This window comes from Mytilus trossulus, chromosome 2, assembly GCF_036588685.1.
Source record: "Mytilus trossulus isolate FHL-02 chromosome 2, PNRI_Mtr1.1.1.hap1, whole genome shotgun sequence".
Lineage (NCBI taxonomy): Eukaryota > Metazoa > Mollusca > Bivalvia > Mytilida > Mytilidae > Mytilus > Mytilus trossulus.
Genome location: NC_086374.1, coordinates 58,925,179 through 58,931,473, shown reverse-complemented (window position 1 = coordinate 58,931,473; position 6,295 = coordinate 58,925,179). Strand labels below are relative to the sequence as shown.

The following is a 6,295-nucleotide window of genomic DNA, read 5'->3' as shown; positions in this document are numbered from 1 at the left end:
TCTGTTTCGAATCAACAACCTTTGACCCCGTCTCAAACATAGCCAACACCTCGCATGGCGTATTCGCGATGTTGAGGTATTGACAATATACAATCAAATTTATCAAGTAAGTAATTTTGTGTTGAATGCCAGTAGATTAGAATTTGTTAATTGATTAATTAAATTTTACCTGTTAAAGGATCACTGTCTGTCTAGCTGTCAAACTCATGTTCATTTATTTTAATCGAATTCACATAACGTGAAGTGTTGAGTTGTTTTTTTTTAAATTTCACGCACAATCTTGGCTGATATGCATAAAACCATTATTTCATGAAACTGCATGAAAAATTGACTTATCGCACAATACCAGAACTAAAAAAAATAAACCACCAAAAGTCCACATAAGAGATGTGAATTAACAGAATAGAGAATAACGGACAAAGAAAAAAAGGAATAAAGAATAGTGAAAGAAAGAGAAAAATAGAAAAGTGTAATAATGGAAAAAAAAGTGTAAGTTATTAAAAATATAGCTAATAAAAGAAGACAGATGAATAAGTAAACAAGACCCCCCTCCCCCACACCAACCCCGAGACGATCCTTACTTCAACTGTTATTTGATACTGCCGAGTTGTTTTGAGATAAACACACGTATAAGTAGTCAGCCTGTACCACGCAGAAAGCTTCTTGCATCAGTTTTATGATTACCGATCATTACTCAAGGTTAATATTTTTACGGCGGCTCATTTTATTTTGGCTTAAAAATAAACACAATTGACAAGTTTCTTTCCCCTGCATTCTTGATCGCACAAGTAAATAGCACGTTGGTCTCAAATAAGACATTGATACAATGCAACACTTGCCGTCAGTATTTGAAAATATTGATTAAGAAGGTATAGAAAATTAATGCACGCACACTATTATCAACCACAGGCCTAAATCCTTAGTCCGCAAACAACGAGCAGGGTGATGAAAACCCAGCACTTTGAACACAGCCACCGACATGCTGTGAATTTGAAAAGCTTCCCAAATTAGTAACACAGGCACTAGACGTTCTGTCAATAGTATAAAAACATTTAAACCATTCCTATTGTAAGCGATAAAATTAAATTTATATCAGGGTGATTGAAATGAGGAAAGGAGGGGGGCCTGATAAGGAGTTCAGGGCCCCCTTTTTTGTGGGAAAAATATATTCACAACCAAGAGGGAGTGAAGGAGGGGTCCTGATCCTGCACTCCCGAAAAACACGAAATCCCAAAATAGTATACATTTTGTAATATAAAAACTTTATATTTTTCAGCTGTGTGTAAAAGTGAATGTTTAAATGGAGGCTCATGTAGAGGACCTGACTACTGCGCATGTCCACAAAACTTTACAGGTCCTTTGTGTGAACTAGGTAAGCAAGAACACAAGGATGGTAGTCAACTTTATTTTATTAGAAAAAAATATTTAGAAGTTATTTATCCCCTTATATTGGGGGTAAGAAAGAAGGGAGGACCAGGAGTTTTAAATACTAAAGAACCCAATGGGATTTTATTTACTAAAACTTTCAAATGAATATATATACGTCATGATATAACTTGTAAACTGTAAGAGATAATTTAAACACACGTCATAGTCTACAGAAATGATGCTGGCACAATAAAACAAATCACATGAAATATAGGGTGAGTCCCTGGAGGTTATCCATGCCCCTCTGATTTGAGAATATGCTATTATTTTGTAAACGGTCCAGATCTCCACCCCTAAACCATACATATTCTTGAATGGGACGATAAAACAAATCAATTAAAGGGAAGTCCCTGGGGGTCACCACACCCTGTTCAATCTGAGATTGTGTTATTATCATGTTAACAGTCCAGATGCCCACCCCTATACCATGTATATTCTTGTATGGGACAATAAAACTAATCAAATGAAATTAAATTGAATGAGGGGGGGGGGTTAACCCTACCCCGTTCAATTTATGAATGTGCTTGTGAGTGACCCAGATCCCCACCCCTAAACCAAATATATTCTTGTAGGGGACAGTAAAAATAAATGAAATGAAATAAAAGGAAGTCCTGAGGGGGTCACCCAACCCGCTCTTTTTTGAAAACTTGTGTACGGTCAAGATCCCCATCCTAAACCATGTATATTCTTGTATGTAACAATAAAACATATCAAATGAAATATAGGGAGAGTTCATGGGGGTCAACCCCACCGCCACATGTTTGAAAAACTTTTAAACCATTGAGATCCTCAGTCGTAAGGTGGAAAAATTTCTGGATCCCTGATCCCCACTCCTAAACCATATATAATCTTGTATGAGACAGCAAAACAAATCAAATGAATATGGGACCATAGGAATGGCGAGTTATGGAAGCTTTGTTTGGGAGATTTTGTAACAACATCCTGTTACAATTACTTCTTGTTTGAACATAATTTTGGTTTTTATTATGCATGTCTTTCATCTACATATTTGGAGAAATAGACTCATAATCTGTCATATTGCAAGTTGAACCTTCTTTAGTAGGCCTATCCCCAACAGAGACCAAATGATGCACAAGTAAGGTATAGGTAACAATATGAATTAAACTATGAGCAAAAGCCATACCAATGGCAGATCCAGGGAAAGGATTCCAGGGTGGAAAATTCAACTTGGAACCCCCCTTTTTTTAGGACAGTAAATGCATTTGAATGGGAAAATATAGTTGGAACAACAACCCCCCCTCCCCATCCTTCTGTCTTGGGTTGGGAACCCTCTTTTTAAAATGACTGGATCCGCCTAGGCATACTATCTAGCTAGCTATAAAGGCTTTAAAATATGAAATAAATCAAACAAGGAAATTAATGGTGTAGATATGGTAGACAACTGTTTTGAATTTTTAAAAAAGCCTTTAATAACAATGTTAAATTTTGTGTGCATTTATTTTTGCTTACTTTCAATAATCATGATAATAAACAAAGTTCAGTGATTGATTATTTTAATTAAGAAAAATATGCATACATGTTATAAAATGGGAAGTTGAAACTGGGACTTTGTCAAAGAGACAACAACCCAACCAAAGAGCAGACAACGATCAAAGGTCACCTATGTGTCTTCAATGCAGTGAGAAAATTTCGGCACTGGTCTTCAGTTCATAAATAAATCAAAAATGAGAATGAGATACAGCTTTCAGTTGCTAATAAAAACCTCACAATAACATAAATAAGTTCTGAATATCAGAATATACAGTATTGCAACATTCTCTCAAAATTTACACATGGAGCTGAGAAACTAAAATTAATCATGCTAATTTAACATTAAAGTCCTTGAATTCAATCTTAATATGCATACTCCTGTACAAAGGAATATAAGTATGCAATAGACATATATGGTCTTCAAAAATTAGAGTATTGATGCTATTAATTTATGACAAGATCTTAATCAAGTAATAATTTTGGTTTGCTTTAATATTTTGGAGGTTAGTATGACCTTCTTTTTTGTGATGATGTTTTAGTTTTAAGTTGGAAAAAATTGTTTGTACCAACAAAAATAAAAATACAAACATGACAAAGTTAATCTAGAATTATGTTTTTATCATTTTTTTATGTTTAGGTTGTCAGCAAGATGAAAAGAATAAATATGCAGTTAAAAGTCAAAATGTGGATAAGCTTCAAAGTTCAAGGTCCTACTTTTGCAGATTTTCATATTTTGCATGAATGAATTTAAAGTTTATATCATGGACAGCAGTGAAAGAAAAAAAAATTCTTTTCAATTTTCCTGCTACAAAGGATAAATGTAAAGACATCTTGTTTTCGGTAAGTTTTAATTCTGTTCTGTTTTTTTGGGGCTCGCTGGTCTTAACCATATTTTTTTTAATTTAATATAGGATTTCGCTATATTTTTCTTTATTTAATATAGGATTTCGCTATATTTTTCTTTATTTAATATAGGATTTCGCTATATTTTTCTTTATTTAATATAGGATTTCGCTATATTTTTCTTTATTTAATATAGGATTTCGCTATATTTTTCTTTATTTAATATAGGATTTCGCTATATTTTTCTTTATTTAATATAGGATTTCGCTATATTTTTCTATCTAAAAAGAACTTATCTTAAACTTAAAATGGGGTCACTGTTCTCTCGATCACAATCTGCCTTCGATGAGTTATAAAAGATATTTCAATTTTAATGCCCAAAAAATGGCATTTTTACACCAAAGGGAGATAACTTGAAGCTTTTTCAATGAGATCTAGAAATTTAAAAGTCACCTTGGGCCAACATGAATTGATTTTTATGCCCAACCTATGATAGTAGAGGGGCATTATGTTTTCTGGTCTGTGCATCTGTTTGTCCCTCTGTCCGTTCGTTCGTCTGTCTGTTCGTTCATCCATCCGTTCGTCCGTCTGTCCCGCTTCAGGTTAAAGTTTTTGGTCAAGGTAGTTTTTGATGAAGTTGAAGTCCAATCAACTTGAAACTTAGTACACATGTTCCTTATGATATAATCTTTCTAAATTTTAAACCAAATCAAACTTTTGACCCCAATTTCACGGTCCACTGAACATAGAAAATGAAAGTGCATGTTTCAGGTTAAAGTTTTTGGTCAAGGTAGTTTTTAATGAAGTTGAAGTCCAATCAACTTGAAACTTAGTACACATGTTCCTTATGATATTATCTTTCTAATTTCAATGCCTAATTATATTTTTTATCCAATTTCATGGTTCATTGAACATGGAAACTGAAAGTGCGAGTGGGGCATTCGTGTACTTTGGACACATTCTTGTTTTGAATTATTTTTGTACCATATGATAAAGTAACAAAATTCTACTAAAGGTAACTGATAAAATTTGTAATGATGGTAATGAAAAATAAGTGTTTAATTTTTTTCTGAAAATATTACACCCGTGAGCCTCCTTAATAGTCATGGTAGTGTTTGTGCATTCATCTGTCCAGTCTTTCCTCTAAATTGTATTCTCTTTAAATATTGGTGAGTGATCGTCATGAATTTCAGTAAGTTACTTGTGGATTTACATGTAAAATACTCAAAATTTAGTACTTATATTAATGGGATTTTAGCATGACATCCTGTCAAATGCTCGTTAACCGTGTTTATATTCCAGAACATATGAGTATTTGTACTGTACACGTACAATCTGCCCAATTTTAAGAAGTTGGTCAAGTTTATTAGAAACAAATTTACATTACAGATCAATATAACTGAAACCTTTTAATAGATTAATACAAAAAGTTAAATTTGTATTAAGTTAAAATTGAAATAAAAACACATGTTTGGTCCATCTAGTACTAGACAGTACAAGTATACTCAAATGGTCTGACTGTCATACTGTATGCATATGGTCGGACTGTAAGAGTATACTTATATGTTCCAGACTGTAAACATACGGTCCAAATACTGATATGGTCTGGAACATTAATATACATTCTTAAAATTAATATCAACCACAACTGTCAGAACTTCAAAAGCTTCAGGAAATGTTATTTCTTTTGTCTGCGTTTTGTAAAATTGCGTTTTGTAAAATATATTGCGAATTTTTATGAATAATGGAATGGTATCATAATTGTCTAAAGTTTTAACATTGACCTTTTTATATATAGCTTGGGAAAATACCCTAATGTTATAAAGAAGAATAAAATAATTGATTTTTATATAGTATTAGAATAGGAAGATGTGGTATATTGATAATTTGACAACTCTCCATCAGAGACCAAAGGAAGTAGGCGGTTAGCAACTGATGACCATGATGACACTGGACAACCTTTAACAATCAGTAAAATCCATACCGCATAACTATTTTTATTGAAAATCATATTAAAGAACACTACATGAATGCTAACAATTTTGTATAATCAATAACTTCAATTTTTGTTGGTTCTTTTTCAGAAGGATTGAAATGCATCACCTAGAATAAATGAAGAAAACATAGAAACAAGACCAGAATACATTCAAAGACAATGTTGGATCAGTTATTATTTTCATCAAGCAGTCAATGATTTAGAGTTCTTTAAAATACCAAACTATCTTGAAACCACAATAATGTCAATGTTCTTTGCTGAATGACCAAAAAGTGGACTATACAAACACACAGTGCTTGATGATAAGAAACTACTAATGTTTGTGTGAAGGGATATTGTGAAAAAAATACATTTACTTAAATAGCTACTAGTATGTTTAGCCAATAATAGAGTTTTTCACTGATTTCAAATGGTAAATAATTGTGTTTCGAAAAAGTATTCTATAATTCATAAATAAACATATATTGATACTTACAATATCTGCTTTGTTGTTCAAAAGTTAAGTTTTGAACAGTTATAGAACAATATGTTGAATTA

General features: G+C 32.5%; 1 long non-coding RNA gene across 1 annotated transcript; it reads left to right on the top strand.

Moving 5' to 3' along the window:
- The first annotated feature begins 641 nt into the window (after positions 1 to 641).
- On the top strand, positions 642 to 6,051 carry LOC134707649 (uncharacterized). Its single transcript, XR_010105745.1, has 4 exons — positions 642 to 869; positions 1,277 to 1,372; positions 3,557 to 3,759; positions 5,847 to 6,051. It is a non-coding gene; the product is annotated as an uncharacterized LOC134707649 (long non-coding RNA).
- The last annotated feature ends 244 nt before the right edge of the window (positions 6,052 to 6,295 follow it).